At 32.1% G+C, this 26712-nt stretch overlaps 1 protein-coding gene across 1 annotated transcript in view; it reads right to left on the bottom strand.

The window, feature by feature from the left end:
- Positions 1 to 15221, bottom strand: part of LOC140452273 (electroneutral sodium bicarbonate exchanger 1-like) — a 54023-nt gene extending 38802 nt beyond the window's left edge. Inside the window, exon 1 of the mRNA XM_072546428.1 lies at positions 15208 to 15221. The gene's annotated coding sequence lies outside the window, so the exon portion shown is untranslated. The remainder of the gene's footprint in view (positions 1 to 15207) is intronic.
- Between the last annotated feature and the right edge of the window lie 11491 nt (positions 15222 to 26712).

The following is a 26712-nucleotide window of genomic DNA, read 5'->3' as shown; positions in this document are numbered from 1 at the left end:
TTCTGATCACGAACCTTCTATCGCTAAAATATAAAAATAAATCATAACCATGGAAAAGTAAATATTGACAAGTACCCCAGCAAATTTGTGAAAAATCATCAATTTCACGTAAAAATCTTACAAAAATTTTTGAAAGTATATGAGAGATAGCTGATAACAAATATTTGAAGACATACAGCTGATTTTGCTTTGTTTTTTTAAACAATTATAAAAAGTTAAAAAATAGTTTTTCGCATGTTTCTTGTACATTATAGAGAAAAATAGATCAAATAAAAATTGTAGATCTTAAAAGTTCTTTAATTTGTGAGCTTCAAAATTACAAAGCATTCACAATTAACCGAGACAATTGCAAAAAACCATTATTTTTGCAATAATTTATGAATGTTAATAACTTGGTTTTTTGAACAATAACATGTCATATATCTAATTAAAATTATAGCAATTAATGAGTGATTAAACTGTGCTAGATCTTATTCAATTATTTTAATTTCAAGTAGGCTCGCGAAAAAGATGGTGAAAAAACACAATCTTTAAGAAACAGAAACTTCTGAGAGCAATAGGAACCAAGACAGCATTTTTTTCTTAAAATCAAATAAAATTAAACAGATTATAAGTGAAGATCTAGACTGTATGATCCTAATGTGTTTATTTGAATTAAAATAAAAAACGGCTAATTTTTTAACAAGGTTTTGCACTGTCTGAATAAATGATTTTAAAACAAATTTTAAAACTAACCTTTCTGTACTTCACAAGAAGAATTAATAATTATTATTATATATTTGAGGGGTATAGACGCAAAAACCCAAAAAAATTGTGGGAAGTACATGTTTTAATCATAAGAATATCCATAAAGCAACTTGGATATCACCAAATGGACACACCACAAATCAAATTGACCATGTTGTAATTGACAGAAGGCACTTTACAAACCTAATGGACGTAAGAAGTTACAGAGGCGCAAATATTGACTCAGACCATTTCATGGTAAGGGCCAAGTTACGACAAAGAATTTCCAATGCCAAGAAAGAAAAGGGCACTAGACAAGTAAAATATAATTTACATATGCTAAAAAATTAAAACAAAGAGAAAGAGTTCCAGTCACATATAAAAGAAACCCTAGAACACACCTGGGCAGTCTACCAGTCAAGCACGGAAATGTGAAACAACTGCAAGGAGGCTCTGAAATTAGCAGCCGAAAGCACATTGGGAATATCCCGAACCCAAGAAAGAAACGACTGGTTCGACCAAGACTGCAAAAAAATAACAGATGAGAAAAACGAGGCATTTAGGACCATGCAACAACGAAAAACTAGAACAACAATAGATAGATACAAAAACTTAAGGAGAGAGGAAAAACGCATACACCGAAAAAAGAAACGAGACTCGGAAAATGACATATTAGAACGGCTCGAAAGCCATATGAGTCACGGAGAAACAAGAAAGTTCTATCATCAAATAAATATTATTAGAAAAGAATTCAAACCAAGAATCAACTATTGTAATGATAAGGAAGGTAACTTACTTACCAACAAAGAGGATATCCTTTTACGATGGGTAGAGCACTTTCGAGAGTTGCTGGAAGGGGAACCCACTAACAATATAGAGCTGGAATACCGAAATGAGGAACTCGTGGAACCCCCCTCGGTAGATGAAGTGAAAATAGCTATAGAAAAACTAAGGAACCATAGGTCCCTAGGTAGCGATGGCATCCCAGCAGAGTTATTTAAGCACGGTGGAGAGCAGCTCACCAAGGTAATGCGTGAAATTGTTTGTAGAATTTGGTCTGAGGAGCAAATGCCTGAAGAATGGAGCTTAGGCTTAATTTGCCCGTTACACAAAAAGGGAAACCAACTGGAATGCAATAATTACCGCGGAATAACTCTCCTAAATACAGAATATAAGATATTGTCAAATATTTTGCACGAGAGATTAAAGCCTTATACTGAAATGTTTCTAGGAGAATATCAGGCAGGATTCAGGCGTGGACGTTCAACCATTAACCAGATCTTTACACTACGACAGATCCTCGAAAAAGCGCAAGAGTTTAACATAGATATGTATCATATTTTTGTCGATTTTAAAGCGGCATATGACAGTGTCTTAAGACCAAGTCTTTACAACGCTATGAATGAGTTAGGAATTCCAAAAAAACTCATATGTTTGATAAAAGTGACAATGGCGAAGATGCTATCAGCAGTAAAAATTCAAAACGACTCGTCAACCCCATTTCAAATACATAGGGGGTTAAGGCAGGGAGATGCGCTGGCGTGTCAGCTTTTTAATGTCGCCTTAGAAAAAGTTGTACGAGACGCTAATTTAGATAGCAGGGGAACAATATTTAATAGATCAGTCCAAATTCTAGCATATGCAGACGACGTGGACATTATAACAAGAACTAGGGCGAGAACTGCGGAAATCCTAACCGAGCTAGTAGCAGCAGCAGAACGAATGGGGTTACAGATAAATCAAAATAAAACCAAATTCATGGCAACTAACACAAACACAAGAGCTGGAAATGTTGACACAAATTTAATCATCAATGACCAAAACTTCGAAGCAGTCAAAGAGTTCATATATCTAGGCACATCGGTTTACCCCAATAATAACACATCTGAGGAAATAAAAAGGCGAATAATAATTGCAAATAGGTGTTATCATGGTCTATCAAAGTACTTAGCTAACAAACGTCTGTCTCAAAAAACTCGTATAAGGCTGTATAGAACACTGATAGTCCCCGTTCTCACATATGGATCAGAGGCATGGACGCTAACGAAAACAGATAAATCCGCTCTATCCATTTTTGAAAGAAAGGTGCTACGCAAGATATTCGGAGCGGTCTGTGAGAACGGAATATGGAGGCGTAGATATAGCTTTGAACTGCAGAATATCTACAAGCATACGTTTGGTGGTAAAGATATTACCACTATAATTAAGCGAAACCGCCTGCAGTGGGCAGGACATGTAGCCCGGGCCTCTGAGTCAAACATGATAAAAAAGATTCTAACAGCGCAACCCGTGGGAATGAGAAGACGGGGTAGACCAAAGCTGAGGTGGATGGACGGGGTAACACAAGATGCCGAGAAGATCGGAGTCGGCAACTGGAAAATGCAAGCGAGGGACAGAATAGAATGGCGTAGAAAGCTTGAGAAGGTCGAGGCCCTCTAAGGGCTGTAGCACCAAGATGATGATGATGAGACGCAAAACCCGCCAAGTCACATTTTTGTAAAATCTGCGTTTGATACGGGAATTTGTTCTTTATGTGTATATTCATAAGTTCAAACATAATTTAGGTGCAAATTCCACCTTAAATCGGAGTAATTTAAACGAGGAAATACGCTTAAGCTGCAAAGCCCGCCATGTCCAAAAAAATTTAGTTTTGCCTGAAAAACCAAGATTTTATGAAATTCCATCAAAACTTAAACAAGATGTTTTCATATTAAAATGTGAGGCTAAGACACCGCAGGGAAGAAGAAGACGAGCAGAGAGAGAAGTTGGCAGCACAATTTCTCAAAAACAGGTATCAATAAATTATAGATTACCAAAGCAAGGTGGCGAATGGATTAGTGTATGCATGTAGAGCCTTTATGCAAATTTTAGGCGTAAAGAAAGATAGAATTCAGGGTGTGGTAAAGAGGATTTTAAAGGGATTAACTCTATCAGAAAAACGAGGGGGCGACCGCGTTCTAGAAAAAAAAGATTAAAAAAAGTTAGCTATGAGTAATTTTATTGAGAGTTTTAAATGTCTGGAATCTCATTACTGCAGGAGTCAAATCAAGAAAAGAACTTATCTACCATGTAATCTTAATATAAGAAAGCTCTTTAAACTTTACGTCACATCAGTGGATAGCTCTCTTATGGTTAAGGAACATTATTTTCGTTCATATTTTGCAACACCTATTACAGACGCATGCTAAGATATAAGGAAGAGATAAGGAAAGAAAAAGATGAAGAGCAAAAAAAAGAACTTAATGGTTTACAAGAATTACATAAACATAAATCAAAAGCATTTTACAAAATTCTTAAAACTAACAGCAGCGAGAGAGAAGTTTTTTCAATGGATTGTCAAAACAACTTAGCTCTTCCGAAATTACTTGATCAGAGAGCTTACTTCTCTTCCCAATATAATCTTTACAATTTTTCAATTGTAAATGGTACTTCTAATATGAAACTTAACTCTGACACAGTTTCAGTTTATCTATGGACCGATTTAGATTTGCCAAAAAACTCAAGTGTTATAGCTTTAGCGTTGTTTCATAGATTACCAAAACATAAATTTTCCAGAGATGTTAAAGAAATTTTGATTTGTGCAGATGGCTGTCCAGGTCAAAATAAAAATATTACAATGATCGGAATGCTTGCAAGTTTTCTCCATAAAAAGACGCCTAATAATATTCGCTGTATTGAACTAATATTCCCAGTTGTAGGACACAGTTTTATGCCACCAGATAGAGTTTTTGGTATTTCTGAAGGCAAAATTAAAAAAAAAACAGAAATATTAACGAATTCAGAGAACTACATAGCTATAATAGAGCAAAACGCCACAATCTATAAATTGGTTGAAGACTGGGAAGCGTTTGATTGGAAAACCTCAGTATCAGAAGTTATTAAACCACCAGGAGCTTGGCACTTTCAATTTCAACAGTGCAAACGCTTTAAGATTTTGAAGCAAAATGATAATACAATTGAAGTTCAGGGCGAAGTCAACTATAATACTTCCATCGGTGTTCCAAAGGGCATTTGTAAGAAAGGAAAACATATTCGTTCGATTAATCCTGACAAATTTGAAGATGGCAGAGTAAGTGACAAAAAGAAGGCCCAGAGTGTTGCCAAACTATTAGAAACGCATTATGGAACTGATTGGCAAGAAAATTCCGATTTGAAGTTTTATAAAGATGCCATACATTTTTCTCTAAATAATGAAGAGAGTGATCCACAACTACTGAAAAATGAGTTATGTGAAAAATTTTCTCCATAAGAAACAACTGGGATATAAAATTTGTTGTGTTAAAAAAAGTTCATTTTTATAAGTTTATAACAATAATTATATAAATATAAACAAATAAATATGTTTTAAGTAATAAGAATCTAATGTTTATAATAATTTATTAAGTGAAGTTTAAAAAAACACGGTTTTCCGAAGTTTTCTAAAATTTCCAATCCAAAGTTGCTAAATTTTGATGCAAATCACGCCATGTCCATAAATAAAACCAATTTTACACCGAAACTGCAGCTCAAATATTTTTTATTTTGTATTCTTCTAATAAAACATTATACTAGAATACAAGTAAATCAAACAGAAAACTAAAAATACCACAGGAGTCCTTTGTAGGTGAAAGAATAGGACACAGGAGTTTTTCACGTTTCCTGAAAATTTTGATAGATGTGACTTTTGCTTCTCTACCCCTCAATTGTATAAATAATATACAGTAATACAACCAAATTTAAATATTTCTTACGAAATAATAGTAAAATTAAACTTTTTATGGAAAAATTGAACTAATTGGTTTATCCGGGACTTTAGATTTTCCGGCATGTGCACACTTCTTATTATTTTATCCAGATATTGCAATTTAAAAACTTCTGTGTGCATAGAAAGCGAGATATTGCAAATTAGATATTCCATTCTAAAAAAAAACAGAGCCCGGACAGGCAGTATTTTTCGAGTACCATCACTTTAACGGGTTAAACAATGGAAATGTGATTTTAAGAAAAAAATGCCATTGCCAATTGGTTCCTATTGGTCATAGAAGGTTCGTTTTTTCACTTACTTGGCTACTTACAAACGCGTGAGATAAAAAATTATTAAAGTTATTGTAAATGTTTATAAGCTAAAAAGTAAGCCTTTTTCAAACAATTATTTTGATAACTGTTGAATCTTTTTTAATATAATTTGAAATTGAAGCATCAGAGAACAATTGTAGCTCTAGAATCACTGTTTGGGTAAATACAGTTGTTTAAATAATCGTTCCTGCTGGGGATAAACAAATTGAATAACTTACTACTTACTCTTTAGTATATCTAGCGGAGATTTAACACACTCTATAATTATAATAGCTCATTAATTGCCATAATTTCAAGTAGTCCTATTATATGCTATTATACAAAAATAAGATATTAACATTTATAAATTATTGCAAAATTACAGGTTTTTTCCAATTACCTCGGTCGATTACTTATGTATTTTAATTTAGAAACTCACAAATTAAAGAACCATTTTTGTCTAAAATGTATAAGAAAGGATTTATAGGCAAAAAATGAATTTTTTTATCAACTATTCTTCATATGACTTTTTTGAATCTTCAAAAACCCGTATAGATTTTTTTCAGCTTTTTTTCCTTTACTGGCCTAAAGTTAAAGTCGGCAGAGATGACAGAGCAACTGAGGCAAGCTTTCAATGAAAATCTAAAAGGATCTAGATTAAAAAATGAAAATGTAGAGCATCAGTGCACTAACAACAATACGATACAAGGAATACGACTGGATAGTAGGTGACATTTTGAAGATAATGGTTGGAAGAAGAGAATCCAAGACCAATAAGAGAGTTCAAAGTATAAGTAATAAAAAAATAGTAAGAGATGAAAAGGAACTGCTCCTAATGGAGAATTGGGCACATTTTTAGGTTTCTTAACCGATAACCAAAGGTCAATGATTAATTAGATCAGCGCAACAACAGAGGCATACTATTCAGAAAACTGTAAGGAAATGGAGGTTTTAACAACTAAGAAATCTCAAATATACTTAATACTAGATAGAGAGGGAAACGTTATAGAAACAGAACAAAAATTATGCAGATGTCATGAATACATAGAATAACATTATGATTAACAACCTGCTTACTGATGATTACACTTAAAGAAGAAAAAATTCTCTTACATGGTAAATGGTCGAAATAAAATCATAACTCAGAAATGCTGGAAAACTGGGAATAAAATTGGTACAAAAAGCAAAAACTACAAGAACAGCTGGAAACGAAGGAATCCAAAAATTTAGATATGATAAGACAATGGAACGTATGAGGAATTTTTAACAAGCGGTCACTAAAAACGTTAGTCAGCTAAATTATATAATCTTCTAAAGCTCTGGAGAGCTTAAAAAATGCCGAAAAGTATTAATCTCAATGAAAGAAATATACAAATCTGCATCTTCACGTGATATAAGATGGGCAATCTTATTTATGACATATAAAGAGAAGATACAAATAAAATACTACAGTTGATTTTTAAGGAAAACATAAAAACTCAAAGGGGTGTAGGAAGACAATAAGCTTCTTAGTTGAAACATATTCGGGATTGTACCGAAATACTAAACGCAAGACAACTTTTTCATATGGTAGAAGACCTTGCCTTGGTGATATCCTCCACCACTTGATTAAAAACAGAATCTTTCTGGAATCTGAAAACGCTGTATGAAGCATCAAAAACAATTGGTCTTAAAATTAACATCTCAAACACAAAATTTATTACCAATCTTGTAGTTAGCAATAAAGTTCAGATTGAAGCCTCAGCATCGATCAAGTAATAGCTTACAAGTATCTAGGGCATGAGATTCGCTTAGGTCGAGATAATCAGACAACTGAAATACAAAGAAGGGTAGGTCTTACATGCCAAGGGGCTGCCTTTGGTAGACAACAACATTTTTAAGTCTAATATTCCAGTTTGTTTAAAAAGAAAGGTTTTTAACCAATGTGTTTTACCGGTCCTTACACCGGAGCAGAAACACTAACTCTGATAAAAGGAACAATAAATAAAATAAGAGTTACACAACACGCTATGCAAAGATCAATATTAGTTACCATTTTTTTTTATTTAATATCAGAGATAAAGTACCAAACGTAGAAATAAGAAGAAAATCAGGAGTCACCGATGCATCACCACAAATTAGAAGAAGCTCAAGATAGAAATAGGTGGAACATTTTACGGTAGGCCTACGTTCAGCAGTGGAGAAATATAGGCTAGTTAATGATGATACTGGAATCGAACGGCGAAATTGAAAGCTGAACATGAACTGCCTGAAGACATTTCGATTCGCCGTGGGGTGCGCTAAGGGTGTATTCTACCAGCACTGTTGTTAAATTTATATAGTGAAGCCATCTGTGACTTAGCGCTGGCCGAAGTAAATTTGGGCCTATTAATAAACGGTGAGCCAGTCACTAACATTAATAGTAAGATATGCTAATTACACCGTTCTTTTGGCAGAAATAATAGAAGAACTGCAACATTTTGAGGAAAACTAAGTAATTACGAAAGTACAAAACATCAAAGAGAAACTAGTACTAGATAGTATAGAAATTGAGCAACTGTTCTCATACAAATACTTTGGAATATGAACCACAGAAGATACTGATCAAACAAAAGAAAGTAAATACCGCTTAGAAGTTGCACGGTCAACTTCTAATAGAATAAGAAAACTTATTTGTGATCACAATATCAATACGCTGCAGATAAGAATGCTACCATGTTATATTTTCTTCACCCTTTTATATGGAGTTGACACTTGGGCACTGCGACAATCGAAGAGTAAATACCTAGAAGCATTCGAATTCGAAATGGAACGCAAAATACACAAATTTTCGAAAAACTAGGAAAACAATGTGAAGTTTTAAACTCAATAAAAATTAGAAGAAAGAAGACGTAAAATTTCTTCAAACAAAATTATAATTGCTAGTATAATTTTAATAGGTATACGATTATAGCCGAACTTGAAGAAAAAGAATCATAGAAATACTGCTAACATGTTTAATAATGCAAAAGCACAAGCAAAGAAAATGCTAAAAAAACTCTCATGGATGTAAATAACGATAAAATGAAGACGATATTATAATGTAAAAATGAAAACATTTTTTTTAAGTTGTTTTAACAGAATGTAGAATGCTATAGGAAGATTACAAATAAATAAAAGAAGAATAAATTGTCACATAAAAAATTAAATTGACAATTCTATTGTATCTTTCACTAAAATCTAATTTTATAATACTTTCTAATTAATTATTTATTCGTGTTTTTGTTAATGTTAATCAAAATTTATTTGGATGAAAAGACTTATAAAATCGATTTTCTTGTAAGGTATATAAACGTAACTATTTTTATTGTATACGAAATTACTTAATAAATTTGTTCTTTTATGGAGAATAAACGATTTTTGCCTATTAACCAAATTCCGCCCAGAATTTCAACATTATAAATCGATTTTTGGTCACCTTGAAGTCGTGAAGATGCCAACAAAGCAAGTACGGATCGATTTAGAACTTAAACACTAAACTGGAGAGAAAAAGGAAGTTGGATATCGCCCGAATTCAAAGCCTTTTTGTTTTAAATAAATTTCAAGACAAAGCAATTGCTAGAGAATGGATAAGTTATTTTGAAAATGAGTGCCAGAGACATAAAATAACATTAGATGAAGCTAAAATACAAATATTGCGTCTTTTTCTGGAACATTATGCTATAGAATTGTATAGCTCAACTTTATGTAAATTAACTGTGCATGGAGCGTGGTCCGAATAGGAAAATTCCTTTTTAGAAACTTGTGGCAATAAAAGTTGGCGAACAGTGTATTATCATACACTCTAGTCTATGCACTAAACAAAGAAAAGATCTGGTTACAGAATACCTTATGTGTCAGATCAAACACTCATAAATTACATTGTGGTGGGTTTGCCATTGAACATTCAAGATCGTTTCGACAATACCAGTAAGAAAAAAAGATCGCTATAAGACGGCATTTGTTACACAGTCCGGCCATTATCAATGGAAGAAATTACCGTATGGTTTAAAAATATCTCCATGAATTTTTCAACGAATGCACTACAATTCGACGTTATGGATTTCAGAGCTTTTGCATAAATTATATTGATGATATTTTAACAACAATTACTTCGTGCACTCAGGCAAGAAGGGTTTCTGCTAAAACTATCAAAATGTAAATTCGTTCAGATTTCTGTGAAGTATTTAGGTCACGTTTTAGCTTACAATTCTGTTAGACCACATTATCATAACTTAATAATTCTATTAAACATTTTCTTTGAACCCAAAATCAGAAAAATATTCGTCAGTTTGTAGGAAAAATACATTTTTATCATAAATACATTGCAGATCATATAAGGACTTTTGAGCTGATCCATAATCGTTTACGAAATAAGTCGAATTTTGTCAATTTTTGACCCACAGGAAAGAACGTTTTTATTTACAAATGCCAGTACTTTAGGAGTTGGAGCAGTTTTGAAACATATACAAGACAATAATTGTGAGTTGCATCCGGTGGCCTATTTTTTAAAGAAATTCAGGCCATCACAAGCAAAGAAAAACAGTTTATTTTGAGTGTCTCCCAATAAGAAAAGCGCTAATAGGGCTAAAGTTTCAGGTAGTCACAGATCATAAACCATTAGAAAATTTTAAAATAAGAGCACGAACCGATGAAGAATTTGGAGACCTAGAGTACTCTCTCTCAATATGACTTTACTATTACATTTTCTCCAGGCAAAACTAACCAAGAAGCTGATGTCCTTTCAAGAAATCCTGTTATGGAATGTTTTGAGAATAATAAAGACATACTACAAGTGAATAATTTAATAATCATCCAAGACCTAAAACAGGATCAACAAAAGAATTGCACTAAGCTATCTTTAGACAAACGTACGTTAAAAAATGGTGAACTTCTTTCTAAAATAAACTAAGAACCAAAGAACGTATTCATTCTCACTGGCCATATTGGAATTGGTCGTATGATAGCAAAGATGCGACCTTTTAATTATTATAAACATATGGATGCAGTAATAGTAGAGTTTTGTATCTATATATATATTCAGGGATTCTACAGTATTCACTGCCTTCCCTCGTTCAACCGCTTCCATCTCTCTCTGTTGTCCCATTCTCCATCGTTTAGGCCGCTCTTACTCATGGCGTCGTCTACTTCGTTCCTCCAGGATTTTCGGGGTCGCCCTCTTTTCCTCCTTCCTATGGGGTTCCATACCACTTTAGTCTTTTTTGTTCTATATCTGTTAGTGTGTCTGTTTCTATTGATGTTCTTTGCTTTATTTCGTCATTACTTCTCCTATCCATTCTTGTTACTCTGCAGCATGTTGCTACTATCTTACTGCTGTTTTTCTTGTTTATGATCCAATTTTCAGCCTCATATGTCACAATACTTCGCACTAATGTTTTATAAATCTGTGTTTTTGTCTTCATATTTAGGTGTCTATCCCACCATACTGAGTTAAGTTGTCGGATTGCTGTTCTTGTTTGTCCTAATCTTTGTATAATTTCTTCCTCTGTTGTTGCCTTTTTCGTGATTATAAACCCCAAGTATTTGAATTTATCCTTTCCTTTGATTGTTACGTTGTCATCAATCTGTAGATCTTCTATGTCTTCTTCACTTGTAGATAGGTACTCTGTTTTCGCGAGGTTAATATCTAGGCCAGCCTTGGTATATTCTTCTTGTAGTTTCTTTATCATGTAGCTGAGGTCGTCTTGGTCTTGTGCAATCACTACTTGATCGTCTGCAAAGCTTAACGTATATAGGTATTCGTTCCGTACCGGTACTCCCATGCCTTCGCATTTTCTTTTCCATGTAGAATTTTGTAACCAATGTGATATTTGAAAGAAAAACATATCAAAAAGAAGCCGAAACATTGGTCGTTATCACCTTTAGAGCCAGCCAAAGAACTATATGAAGTCATGTCGCTTGAGACTATTGGTGGGTTTGATCGTAAAACAAACACACAAGTTCTGGAACAACTAGGAAAACAATGTAAAGTTTTAAACTCAATAAAAATCAGAAGTAGGAAAATTTTTTCAAACAAAATTACAACTGCCAGAATGATTCCAATATACGATCATAGTCGAACTTGAAAAAGAAGAATAATAGAAATACTGCAGATAGATATTATATAATAATAAAAAAATAGAACCAAAGAAAGTGCTAAAAAACCGGCGATTACACTTTCGTCCAAAATAATGAGTGTCATAAAAGAAGGTATACATTTTCGTCTAAGCCCCCAAAATTGATAAGTTCGTCCAAAGGGTCAGGTAAATTTTCGTAATGCTTTTCGAAGAAGCAATTTATATTAAATATATAAATATTAGGGTAAATATATAAATGTAGGAATCTTCTAGTTTATTCATTTGTGAAAATATTCTCAAAGTGTTTATATTGCCATAGTCTTGAATTGTGTTATGAAAATCATTTATTCTTGAAACGTTATGGAGAATTTCGACAAACGTATGGTGTATGGTGGTGAAAAAAGTGCAACGAAAAGAGGTGCTCCCCTTTTATTCGTGAATAACAATAAATTCGATTTTGCCGAAAAGGTAAAAAGTGGGGAATCACGCTGGAGATGTCGTACCAAAGGTTGGAACGCTGCCGTCTACACAATTGGGGATAATGTAGTAATTTCTAAACAAAACTTAAATCATTCTCATAAAAGTCTGGAGGCCAACTGCATTCAACAACAGTTTGTAAGAGTAGTAGCTAAGCGTAAAGCTGCAGAAGATGTAAGTACTCAACCCAGAAAAATTTTACATCGCGTTTTAAGTGAAGAAGAAAATATCAATTTAACTATTATGAATTTGAAATCAGTGAAACGAAGTATTTATAATGTAAGAAGAAAATTACTCCCAGTTTTACCAAAAACGTTAGAAGAAGTACTGGAATCATTCGAAAAATTAGAGGACCCTATCATCACGTCTAGAAATGAAAACTTTTATTGGTTAATGATAAAAGTGCAAAATTGACTATTATATCTTGTGAGACAAATCTCAGACATTTATGTAAGTGTAAGGGATGGTACATTTAAATATTGCCCAAAATTCTATTATCAAATGTTTACAATTCATGGGTACTACAATGGCCACTACATTCAACTAGTATTTTGTTTATTGCCAGATAAATTCACATCTACATATGAAACATGTTTCAATTTGATAAGGACCAAATAATCAGAGCTAACTTTAAATTTTCTTCCAAAAGATGTTGTCATTGATTTTAAAAAATCAATTCATAAGGCTGTGGAATCAGTTTGGGGTCAATCTAAAATAATCGGACGTAGATTCCATCTTTCGCAGGCTTGGTGGCGTAAAATTCAAGAACTTGGCTTAACAAATAATTAAAAAAACAGAACTGAAGTGGGAAAATGGATTGGTCATTGCTTTGGTCTTCTTTTTCTAGATCACCAAGAAGTCGGTGATTGTTTAGTTTTTGATCTGATCGAAATTATGTCCGAGAGTGTCTAAGTAAATGCTTTTGTTGATTATGACATATGTTGATGAAAACTCAACATTTCCACCGATACTTTGGACTGCAAAATAATCAGAAACTACGAGAACAACCAATGCATGTGAATCTTTCCATTCACATTTACATAAATCCTTTAATACATACCATCCGAATATATTCGTGTTTTTAGAGGCTATCAATCAATATCAAAATGAGATCTACATTAGAATTCAAATATTCCTAATGTAACAGACCTAATAACAACACTGTAGCTCGCGAGAAATTTTTGAAAAGTAAAATAGAAAATTTTAATGAAAAAATATACATCCCATTATTTTAGTATTTAAGTAAGTTTATTATAATTTGCTATTTATATTGAAGTTGTAAATGAAATTCACTAATCTAAGATAATAAATTTTATAACGCAGTAACGCAACTTTTTTTTAATTATGGGATTGATCCCCGCGAATCTCGACCCCTGGACGAAAGTGTATATGCAAAAATATTTGATTTGGACGAAAGTGTTATTTCTTCAGGTAAAAATTTAAGGTAAAACTGAGCTCATTATGATATTCCGGACAAAAATATATCCGCTCCTAAAAAACTTATCGATGTAAATAACGATAAAAGGAAGACGATAATATATGTAAAAGTGAAATCATTTTTAAGTTGTTATAACAGAATCTAAAAGGCTATATTACTAATAAAAAGAAGAATAATAAATTGTCACATAAAAAATTAACTTGCCACGTATTGTATACTTCACTAAAATCTAATTTGCTTATACTTTTTATATAATATTTGTTATTGTTATTGTTAATCAAAATTTATTTGGTTGAAAATACTTATAAAATCGATTTTCTTTTAAGGCATATAAACAAAACTAACTATTTTTATTGTGTAAAAAATTTCTTGAAAAAATTGTTCTTTAAAGGAGAAAAAACGATTTTTATCTGTTAACCAAGTTCTGCCCAGAATTTTAACATTATATATAAGAGACAAACCCTTACATGAAGAAATTACAAGATATAAAATAGAAATGGGTATCTTCAATACATTCAAAAAACAAAAGGAAAATAAGTTAAAGTAGGTATATGAGTAATATAAGAGTATTGGAAAAAATATTCTACAATAAAAATTCTTAAATACTAAATAATTTAAAAAATATAAATATTATTTAAAACCTAAAGCAGAATTATACGTATACTAAAATAGCTAAAAATATGGCAAAAAACAAAAGATTTTAATCAGATTAGATGTATCCGTGATGAAAATTATAAAATACTTATAATAACTGAAATTATAATAACTAAAATTAGGGAAATAGATGAAGTGGAACGAAGTAAATGGAAGAAAAATTCCAATGAGGCTTAAGGGAAAATTCAATAAAAAAGCTATAAGAGCAACTATGATGTACGGAATTGTTCAACAGTTAAATAGAAAGAGGAACAGCTAATGCATGTGACGGAAAAGAGAATGATTGGATAAATGACTGGATTGACAAAAGAGGATAAAATTAAAAATGTAATAATATAAAATTATAAAACATAAAAACTAGTATTATAAAATTTGTAAAAAATCATTGTTATGTCTGTGCAAAAATAATACAACTATTAGAACAAAGCATATTTATTAAATGAAAAGTCGAAAAGAAATAAAAAAGGAATGGATTAAATGGATATCCTTAATATATTAAAAAAAAGTCAAACAGTAGACACTGAATTAAAGTACATGGGACATATAGAAATATTTGATAAACCTGTATAAAACTAAAAACTAAATACTAAATACTAAAACTAAAGGATTAAAAAAATTTTCTGGAGATATTGTGAACAAGTAAATATTATAATACCTATTTGAAAAAAGAATCAGCTTAATAGTTTTGCAAAAATTCTACAATTAGAATACGACAATAAAATATTTATGGCTAATAATATGACTAATATGAAAATCATTATTGATAAGCCAACACTTCGAAGAAAAATATCTAATGCCACTTACCTATTAGATCACTAACACAGTACCACAACTAGTACTCGTACTAAACTCGGTACCATCCTTATATATGCAAATAATCCCTTCCTCTATTCAGAGTCGATCGATATAACTGTTTAGCGTGAAAATTACAAACTACATTATGAATTTTTGCACCATTTTTTATCCTTTTCTATTACGTTTATTAACAATAGTTGAAAAATCTGATTATTATTTTGAACTTTCTGTAATATTAAATGCATCCATTCGATGAAATAAAATTTCATTGATATTCTAATGGAATATTATTTATAATTAAATTATAAAGTTAATAATAATAATCTGAATAACAAGAGTAGTCCACAAAATGATGGGGACTTAACGACCAAGGAACAGCAACAAAAATATCACTCTCCTTTTCTATTTTAAAATTCAAGGTAGCATGATAGTACCGGGGAATAAGCAAAGGAAAGACTTTGTTCGGAGTGTGACAAATTCAGGAATCTGAATTTTATTTATTTATTAGCTGTCCACATAATTCAAATAATTCAACAGCAATATCTACATTTTTGATGACAAAACATTGATTTTGAAATTTGAAATACACTCTTGAAACCAATTTTTTTTCTTTAGTACTCAAAAGTGAAGAAAAAAATATTATTGCCACCTGGAACGAGGGTAATCGTGCCTTTTTTGAAAGATTTTCAAAAATTTCGTAAACTCATCACCAATTATTACCATAAATACCCTCGTAAATAGTATAAACTCATCACCGCCATAAAAGTAAGGATTTTCAAATATACCCCGAGAGATTGGTAAACTCATCACTGGCCTACCCGCACCCCGTGGCAGGTATAGACCATAAACACTTTACAAACCGCTAAGATTTGTTAATTTGGCAGAATAAATCTAAAATAGATGTATTAAATGCAAATGTAATATATTGGTTTTAATTTGGGAATTCCGCAAAATTTTATTGATAGCCACCTAAAACTATACGAAAAGAAAAATTTCTCTTTATTTGCCCTTGTTCCTTTAACATGGATAGTTAACTGCTCATTACATTTTGAGCCAACGCGGACGAAAAATGATAGATATCAATAATTTCAAATTCCAATTGCGAAAGACTCTAGAATCGAATTGCTTTTGTGGACAATAATATTGATTTTGGAGTGTAAAAATATCGTGATTTAAAATTATTGTAGAATATGTTCAAAAGGGGTACACATAAACTCATCACCCTTTACCATAGATACCCTCGTACATAGTACAAACTCATCACCGCCATAAAAGTAAGGATTTTCAAATAGACCCCGAGAGATTGGTAAACTCATCACTGGCCTACCTGCACCCCGTGGCAGGTATAGACCATAAACACCTTACAAACCGCTAAGATTTGTTAATTTGGCAAAATAAATCTAAAATCTTCTTCTTTGTGTGCCGTGCTTGTATTCAAGCGTTGGCTATCGTCATATTGACAAGCTGATGAAATGATTCTCTGTCGGCACCTAGATGAAACAGTTCCTCGACCGTTCGATCTGCCCATTGTCTAATGTTACGCAGCCAGGACAGTTGTTTTCTTCCGACCCAACGTTTTCCTTCGATTTTGCCCTGAATGATTAACCGAAGTAAGCGATATTTAGGTCCTCTCATTATATGACCGAAGTATTGGACCTTTCTCATTTTGATGATGTTGATCAATGCTCGCTCTTTGTGCACGGTCTCTAGCACGCGTTCGTTAGATATGTGTGCTATCCACGGGATTCTGAGCATGCGACGGTAACACCATAACTCAAACGCTTCTAATTTGTTAAGATTTTTTATTTTTGTTGTCCAGGTTTCACATCCATAGAACAAAGTAGACCAGCCGTAGCACTTCAATACTCTTAGACGTGTGGTCAACGACAGACTTCTACTGCATAATACAGAACGCCAGTTAATAAAGTTTTTCCGTGCGAGTTCTATTCTGGTCGAAATTTCCTCGTCACTTTTAACCCTGCAGTCAATCCAGCTACCCAGATATCTAAAGTGTTCCACCCTTTCCAGGATTTTGTTATCTAATCTAAGTACTGAGTCTTCGATATTAATTTTTCCGACCACCATCCATTTTGTTTTTTTTTGCGTTGATTGTTAAGCCCTTTTCAGTGCATTCGTTGTTTACAGCATTCAACAGGGTGTGAAGATCTTCTAGACTCTCTGCCATTATTGCGGTGTCATCGGCGTATCTGATGTTGTTAATAATTTCACCGCCGATCTTAACACCTTCACGGCGATTATTTAACGCTATTTCAAAAACTGGTTCAGTGTAGGCATTAAACAACATCGGTGACATAACACATCCCTGTCTGACACCACGCTTAATAGAAACTTTAGCTGAAACCTCTTGGTCCACCGTAACACAAGCGGTCTGACTGTAGTAAAGATTTTTATGCAATCTAATGTCATACGTGTCCAGACCAACTGAGTCTAAGCATTGAAATAATAATGTATGTGGTACTCTATCAAAGGCTTTTTCGAAATCTATAAAACATACGTATGTTTAAATAGCTACCTAAAACTATACGAAAAGAAAAATTTGTCTTTATTTGCCCTTGTTCCTTTAACATGGATAGATGGATAGCTCATTACATTTTGAGCCAACGCGGACGAAAAATGATAGATATCAATAATTTCAAATTCCAATTGCGAAAGACTCTAAAATCGAATTGCTTTTGTGGAGAATTGCAATAAGAATAAGAAAATTAATATTCACAAAACTGTTGGATACACACCAAAGTATGTGTATAAAATATGTATGTTACTTATGCATTATCCATTTCAAAAAAGTACGATAATAATAATAAGTGTGAATAGGTGTAATATTGAAGATGGTGTTCTATTAGAAACTACCTAAATCATGCCTCATGCAACATCTCGTATAGCCGAAAATAATTTTTGGTGATCGACCACTTAATTCTAGAGAACTTCGCTATTTTTCTTACTTGACACAATTTCCATGTTTCGTGAACGATGGTAGAGTGAAACACCCTGCATATTTAGAAGTTTAAATCTAAACACATATGTATGTCAATATTGTTCTTTAAAGTTTGTTAAGAAATACTTTACTTTTCTCAGGACCGCCGCTACCATGTGTGCCAAGTGTGCATCGCACACGGGCGGCCAACAATAGGGGCGGTCAAAAGCAGTCCACTGATGATAATACTTTTTTAAAACGAAAATAATATCAAATAATTAAATAGTAATGATTCAGATAATTCTGTGAACTCTAATATTTCAAACAATAATAATTATTCAGAACGTAATAATACTTAAATGCGTTTCATTTATCATGTATACTTCTTTTCAGAAAATATTATTTATTGTATGAACTGCCGCCCTTTTGCAGGTACAGTCATAAAGCAGTTTCGGGAATACTTTTTAATGCAAAGCAGCTGGCGGCTTTCGGACTTCAGTTATTTGAGATTTCACACGTAGATACTTTACAAGAATTTAGGCAAGCGGTTGTAAAGTTTCTGCTATAATATTGTTCCTATGGATATGTTTATAGATGGGTTATTATGTCTTATGTTCAGTCTTAGTTGAGAATTCGATGAATTTAGACACGCTTTTGATTAACGATTTTGTTTGTAAAATATAGTAGTGTACCCGTTTTTTTTGCACAGTAGGTACTGTATTTCGAAGTAACGTCGAGATCAGAGCAATTTTATTCGTATACGCGTTACGGCTACATATTATTTGGAGAAAAATTATTTGGACAACTTATTTGAAGTGTTTTTGGATATATTTTGTTAAATTCGCCCGGCTTCGTTCTTAAGTGATAATTTCAAAATGTGCAAAAGAAAAAGAAAACGACTTTCAGGCTTTCAATATAGAAAAATAAAAGAGGGAAAAACTGAGGAGAAAAAAAACTTAGCGGTGCACTGGAATCATTTTTGATGAAAAACATACATGAAAATATAGAAGACTCGGATATAAATTTAGGACCTTCAACCTCAAGCGAAGTCCAAACCATAGAAAAAAGTACCAAACAATTGAATATTCCTGCGGATAGAGACGGAGGATTTGATGACAATAATAGCGATAGTGCGAGTGCTGATGCTGAAACGCCTGAACCTGAAACCACCAACCAAGATAGAACAATTAATGTTCCAGTTAATCTGGATTGCAGAGTAGGAAACTCCAGCATATACTTGGTTTCAGATGATCCCGGAAGATGGCCTGCAAATATGAATCCAAGTGAAGTTCAATTTGTTGTTGAAAATTTTCCTCAGCAAATTACAAAAATTAACTTTCCCAGAGATACAAATAATAGGAAATTTTCAGAAACTTATTATTATCGCACATTACTTAATCAAGACCAAATTCATCGCCCGTGGTTACTTTACTCATTATCACTAAATAGTGTTTTTTGTGCACCTTGTAAACTGTTTTGTTGTGATGAAAGCAGCCGACAATTACCTAGTGGAATTAATGGGGTAAGTGACTGGCATCATTTAGCTATTATTTTAAAAAGACATGAATCCGGAGCAGCTCATATAAAATATTCTCAAAAACTGTTTGAACTATCTACAACATTAAAAAAAGGATTAACAGTTGACTCTGCTCGTCAAAAATTATATTAAATGGAGAAAAAACATTGGTGCGCACGTGGAACAAATAACAATTGTAGTAAGATGTGTTTCTGCTTTCTGCAATGTTATCTATAGAACATTAAGTGTGTGCGGCATTGGACATTAAAGATATTGTCAAAAAGTTTTCCGAGACGAAAGCCCGAAAAGTGCGTTTTTAGATTTTTTATGTGTTTATGTTTCTATTCACGGTTTATTTTAATTAAATGGACGTTTAAATTAGGATATTAGGATATACATATTCTGGACGTTGGATCATGGTTATTAAATTAGGATAATGGACGTTTAAATTAGGATATTAGGATGGGATATTAGGATATTAGGATATACATTAGGATAATATATGGACGTTGGATCATGGGGATTAGTCTAAATGTTTAAGTAAATATTTATCTACATATTTACAAATTATTATTGTTATATTATGCATCTTCTGCAAATTTTCTTTAAATAATAGTATGTATGTCTAAAGTGTTGAAAGGGGGCGGCAAATATTAGGTCGCACACGGGCGGCCAATACCTTAGCGGCAGCCCTGATTTTTCTCTTGCTAGATATTCTTAATATAAATTCAAAGTGCCAGGATTGGAAAATCATTTAGTATAAATAACCAATTTATGTGTAGAATTGCAATTGTACTCTTATAATAAGTTTTGCAATACCAGCTGAAGATCCAAATATTTTTTTGACTTAACCATAAATGGATCATTTTTTATAATTAAATTAAGTAATTTTTCACATGAAACGTAAAAATATGCAAAGAACTTATTAAAATTTTAAAACTAAAGAAGACTTTATTTTATGTAATAAAGTCCAGTTTTCTGAAAATGATAAAGTCCAGTTTTCTGAAAATGACCAGTATGTGTTTATATTTCTATAATTATTTTAGTTGCGGAAAATTTTCTGCAAGATTCTTGGGACACAATCACGTAAGCGACCTTTGAAAACTAAGCCGTCAAGTCATCAGCAACTCCTGCAAGATGAAAGCTCAGAGAGGCCATCAAAAATCATTCACCAAAAGATTGCAACTTCTTCTTTTAAAGAAGCCATCACAAAAACGGACATCGCTTGTATTCGGAGGAATATGAGCAATGATCGTTTTTCTTTGATGTCACTTGTACATAAGACAATGGGAAAGCGCCTCAAGCAATCCAACAGATAAATCTAAAGACGTACCGCGATAAATTTTTTGTGTTGGATAACGATTCGCAACAAAATATTATTTTTGGCATTCTTGAGAATTTACGATACTAAGCAGAGGCATATTACTTGGACCATCCATAGCTTATTAAATGGGCATTACTCAATTAATTCGTTGCTCCGAAGAAGTTGGTGTAGTTTTAGGGGACGTGTACGAACTCATCACTATATAGCCCCCCATAAAATTATTAGACCCTCGGAGATATAGTAAACTGATCACCGGCATCCTTTGGAGATTGGTAAACTCATCACCGCAGATAGGTAAACTCATCACCGGGATTTTTGCCTGGTTTCTAATGCGAAAGATTGCCTCTTACCTGGTATACTTCTCGTTTATGTGATAATTTAATACATTCAGAAATTATTTTAAGCAAGTGGCTTTAAAATTTAACTGAGATATTAATATGTCTCACAGTGTGGCCTATTAGATGTATCTGCCAATCTAAATGGTTTTGGAATCTAAAAATTTAGTTACGTAGAATTTCGACAGTGAACTTTAAAATGAAAATATTTGTCAACATGTGCTATTTTTGTTTATATCGGAAGTAGTCCCAACTTCGTTATTTGATTTTCATTGCATTTTTATATTTCTCATTGAATTCTCGAGATAATTTGTTAAGCATACATTCGGTCTAAGTCTTACTGTTTTGGCGTTATTTGACTATCTTGAAAATAATAGACGATTTTGGACAGGAAGTAAATATAAAATGTCTAAAAAATAGGAAAAGCTAAAAACTTAAGTGTGCTATTAGTGCATTGAAGTCGAAGGAAACTTAATTTTTTACAAGTGCAAAGCTTTACATTTTATAGCATCATTGGCGGAAATTTTTAAATTTGAAGTAATCAGCAATGCATTTATTGTGACAGAATGCATCAAAATGCTTAAGTATAGTTTCCTGTACTTTATCTTTCAATAACTTGTACAAAGATCCCACAATTAGAGTGCTTTTAAAAGCAATTTTTTTACATTTTTTGGTTAGTTTTCGCCATTATTTGTAGGAGTCAGATGAGTTGTTCATTTCATTTTATAAACATCATGACAACTAACTTCAATTAGTGTAAGACACAAAATAATTTTTATTCTGTAATTTGTACTAATTTTGTTTATTGTAGCACCCTGATGATGCAAATAAAGATTTGCGAAAGCTTGGTAGACTAAAAAGAGAGTACTTCTTTGTCCTATCTTCAGCAGCACACCCAAATAGTTGTGTTTTGTGTGTCTAACTGATCAGCGTTGACTACAAGCGTTTATCGCTTTTTTAATATATATATATATATATATATATATATATATATATATATATATATATATATATAAAACATAAAACATAGAACATAAAACATAAAACTAAAAATAAAAAGGTTTCACATATGGTGCCGACTTAATTGGATACCCTGTATATATATATATATATATATATATATATATATATATATATATATATTGTTATGATGTATTGTTTGTTTGTTTGTGAATGATGAGCAATGAGTATTTTTAATAATATACCTAATATATAGGGTTTTTATCGCGGTTCTCAAAGAATTAGTTTGTAAGTACTTTTTTAAATTATCTTTATTATAACTATTATGAAACACACATATATATCTAACCTAGCCAATGTAAATTTAAAATAAACTATCTTTAAATTGATATTCTTATAAAACTAATTAAATTCTATAGACAATGATAATTTAAACAAACTATCTTCAAAATTGAAATTGTTATGACACTAACTAAATTATATTAACAAAATTTTGTACCTTTCTTTCACTGAATGCCTAAATGAACTGTTTTCCACTATATAGATTCTAATCACCACTGAATGTCTTCGTACTTCGGTTATCCTTGTTTTTGTGAAATTACTTTTTCCAATTATCAGCTTCTACCAATTTAAGATATATTTTTCTTTACCAGCATTTATAAACCACCAAGCAAACCAGCAAAACAGCATTTATATTTATTCTTCTTTTCAATATACCAATATCCAATTATTATAAGTTGATTTATACTAATCTCCAATCATAATATAATTTTAATTTCTTCCAATATACCTTTTTTAATCTTCAATAATTATTTGTGTATAATTATAAATGTGCATTAAAATATATGCATAATTTTTAATCTTCATTTAACTCACTATATTAAACAATTGGACTATTTGTAACTGATTCACTGACTCCAACTAACTTTCATATTTCTTACTAAACTTTTCTGACTGACTTCTTGAAAATTCTGAACAATTTACTTCACTAACTAAATGTGTCTACTAACTTTCATAATAAACTGGACTCACAGTAACTGTAACTCATAACTGATCGCTTCTAATCCAAATCACCGGGTATTTATATCTTTTTTTCTGTTCTAGAATCATCTGGCAATAAATCATGTTCCATTTGTTCTATTAAATACATGTCTGAATTTTCTGGAACAAACCATTTCGCAAACATGGCCATCTTCGGTGATCTAGAGAATTCCATTCTTTTCTATTAATAATTTTGTTGACATTTAGGCTTTTCAGATCAGAATAAACATTTAAATCATTAAATATATATAAATTAAACATTTTAAACTAACATTATTATTATAACCCCACTTTATATTCCTAAAAATTCTTAATTTCTGTCAGTCACTTACTGTATAGTTGGTTGCCTATGCACATGGCTCACTTAAATATATTTACAACATTAAAATACAACTTTTTACAATTATTATATGCTAATTTCTTAAAAATACCCTCACATAAATAATTTTTATTAAATTCTCTAGTATATAACTTATTTAAAATAATCAAATACTTTTTTATATCTAATATTATGTAGTATATAACTTATAAATTATTTTCTATAAACCCCAATCGTCACAATATATATATATATATATATATATATATATATATATATATATATATATATATATATATATATATATATATATATATATATATATATATATATATATATATATATATATATATATATATATATATATATATATATAACAATGTAACTTTAACAATTTAATTAGAAATCTCAAAATGTAATATCAGAAAAGGTAATCTACAGCAACAAAGTAATATTATGCCTTGCCTACAAGAAACATCTTATACAGTTAACAATTACGCTGATTTTTTTTCTGTTTGATCAGGATGATTCGCGAAAACCAGTGCGATTGAAATTTGAAATTATTGATAACCATAATTTTTTGTCCGTCTTGGCTCAGAACGTAATCAATTAGCAGTTCACTATCCATGTTGAAGAAACAAGGGCAAATGAAGAGAAATTTTTCTTTTCGCATGATTTTAGGTAGCAATCAATAGAATTTTGTGGAATTCCCAAATAAAAACCAATAAATTGCAGTTGCATTTAAGACATCTGGATTATTCTGTGAAATTACCAAAAACTAGCCGTTTACTGGGATTTTATGGTCTATACCTGATCCGGGGTGCATGTAGGCCAGTGATCAGTTTACCAATCTCTTAGGGTCTATTTTGAAAACCCTTCTTTTATTTGATGAGTTTGTACTATGTACGAGGGTATTTATGGTAATTGGTGATGAGTTTACGTGTACCCGTTTTAGGTCTATTAGGCCTTGTGTCTGATTTCGTAATTGCCATTCGACTATCTGTGAACCGAATTGGGTGTTTATTTCACTTGACTCAAAGTTGGTTTCGCAGTTTGGTAACCACTTACAAGAGGAAATCCGATAATAATATCTGTTTTAAAACAATTTGCATAAAATAATTTCTAAGTTGAATAAATTACCACATAAACAAGAAGGTAACAGGCAATCTTCCGCATTAGAAACCAGCACGCAAACATGCTGGTGATGAATTTACCTATCTGCGGTGATGAGTTTACCTATCTCCAAAGGATGCCGGTGATCAGTTTACTATATCTCGGAGGGTCTAATAATTTTATGAGGGCTATAAAGTGATGAGTTCGTACACGTCCGGCGATGTTGCGATGGTCATAAATCGTCACTGATGCCGTTATGCGCCTATGGTGCGTACGTGCACCCTCAATATTTAAATCAAAATTGGAAAATTCCAGGCCAAGTTTCATCCAAGTGTGCAATTTAGAATGAATCGTAATAGTATTTTGAAGCTGTATTATCATAACATATATCTTCGTTGGGTCAAAAAGTAAAACAGTTTTTTTATCTAAAATTAAGTACATATGGTTATAAAGATAAAACAAACATGCTAGAATATTTGTGAATACTTGTCAGAGTAGGTACTAAGTATTTTAGCAGTATGTAAAAAAAATAAAAATAAAAAGGGTGCGTAGACGAATCTTTGGCTGTTAATGGGTTAAGTCGCGATATTTTTACACTCCAAAATCCCTATTATTTCGCTCATTCAATTTTTGAAATTTCGCAAAAAGGCACGATTACCCTCGTTTCGAGTGGTGACACTATTTTTTTCTTCAGTCTTAATCACAAGACTCTTTCTTACACACCAAAATCTATAAAAACCGTGCGGTTCCGAGATAATTGGGGCATTCCATACTTAAAACTCACCCTGTAGATTGAGAATGAAAAGACCTTCATTTTTGTTTTTTTTTTAAGGTTTGTGGATGCTTTTGAGGGACGTGTACGAACTCATCACTTTATAGCCCCTCATAAAATTATTAGACCCTCCAAGATATAGTAAACTGATCACCGGCATCCTTTGGAGATAGGTAAACTCATCACCGCAGATAGATAAACTCATCACCAGTTTTTTAGTCCCAAGGCGCAGGATCCTAATGCGAAATATTACCAGTTACCTGTTACATTTCTAGTTTATGTGGTAATTTATTAAATTCAGAAATTATTTTAAGCAAATTGCTTTAAAATAGATATCAATATCGATTTTTTACGGTGTGACCTATTCGACGTATCTGCTAATCTAAACGGTTTTGAGATCTGAAAATTCAGTTGCATAGGTTTTCGATAGTTATAATGAAAATATTCATGAGCATAAGCTGTTTCCATTTATATCGGAAATAGTCCGTAACTTATTAACTAATAGGAAATCTATTTATTATGACAGAATGAATCCCTCATGGGATTACACTCACCCTACACTCTCCTGGTTTTTATAAACGGTTAAAGCTTACTTAAAGAAACATTATCCTGTGAAAGCAGGACAGGTACATGTAAACTCTGCATTTTTTTGTACACCATTGTTTAGTCCTGGAGAAGCGTAGATACAAAAGTAAGGATATTGGGATGATAATGGTAAAAATGGTTGGAAAAATGGGAATGAAAGGATTCGCATATTTGTATATTTATAGACTGGGATGCCCAAACAGTTAGAGGAAAAAGAGACTTCAAAAAGAGACCTCTGAAGAGACCCTTCAGAGGGTCCAAAAATGACCTGCCAAATAAGTGGTGCAGCCACTTGCCGTTGGAATCTCCCCTCTTGTAAGTGTTTACCAAACCAAGTTTTTGGATTTTGCGAAACCAACTTTGAGTCAAGTAAAATAAACACCCAATTCGGTTCACAGATAGTCGAACGGCAATTACGAAATCAGACACAAGTCCTAATGGACTTAAAACTACACCAATTTCTTCGGAGCAACAATGGAATGCCAAAAATAATAATATTTTGTTGCGAATCGTTATCCAACACAAAACATTTATCGATGTAGGTCTTTAGATTCATCTGTTGGATTGCTTGAGGCGCTTTCCCATTGTCTTAGGTACAGGTGACATAAAATAAA

The sequence above is a fragment of the Diabrotica undecimpunctata genome, chromosome 10 (genome assembly GCF_040954645.1).
Source record: "Diabrotica undecimpunctata isolate CICGRU chromosome 10, icDiaUnde3, whole genome shotgun sequence".
Lineage (NCBI taxonomy): Eukaryota > Metazoa > Arthropoda > Insecta > Coleoptera > Chrysomelidae > Diabrotica > Diabrotica undecimpunctata.
This window is presented reverse-complemented; position numbering and strand designations above follow the sequence as displayed.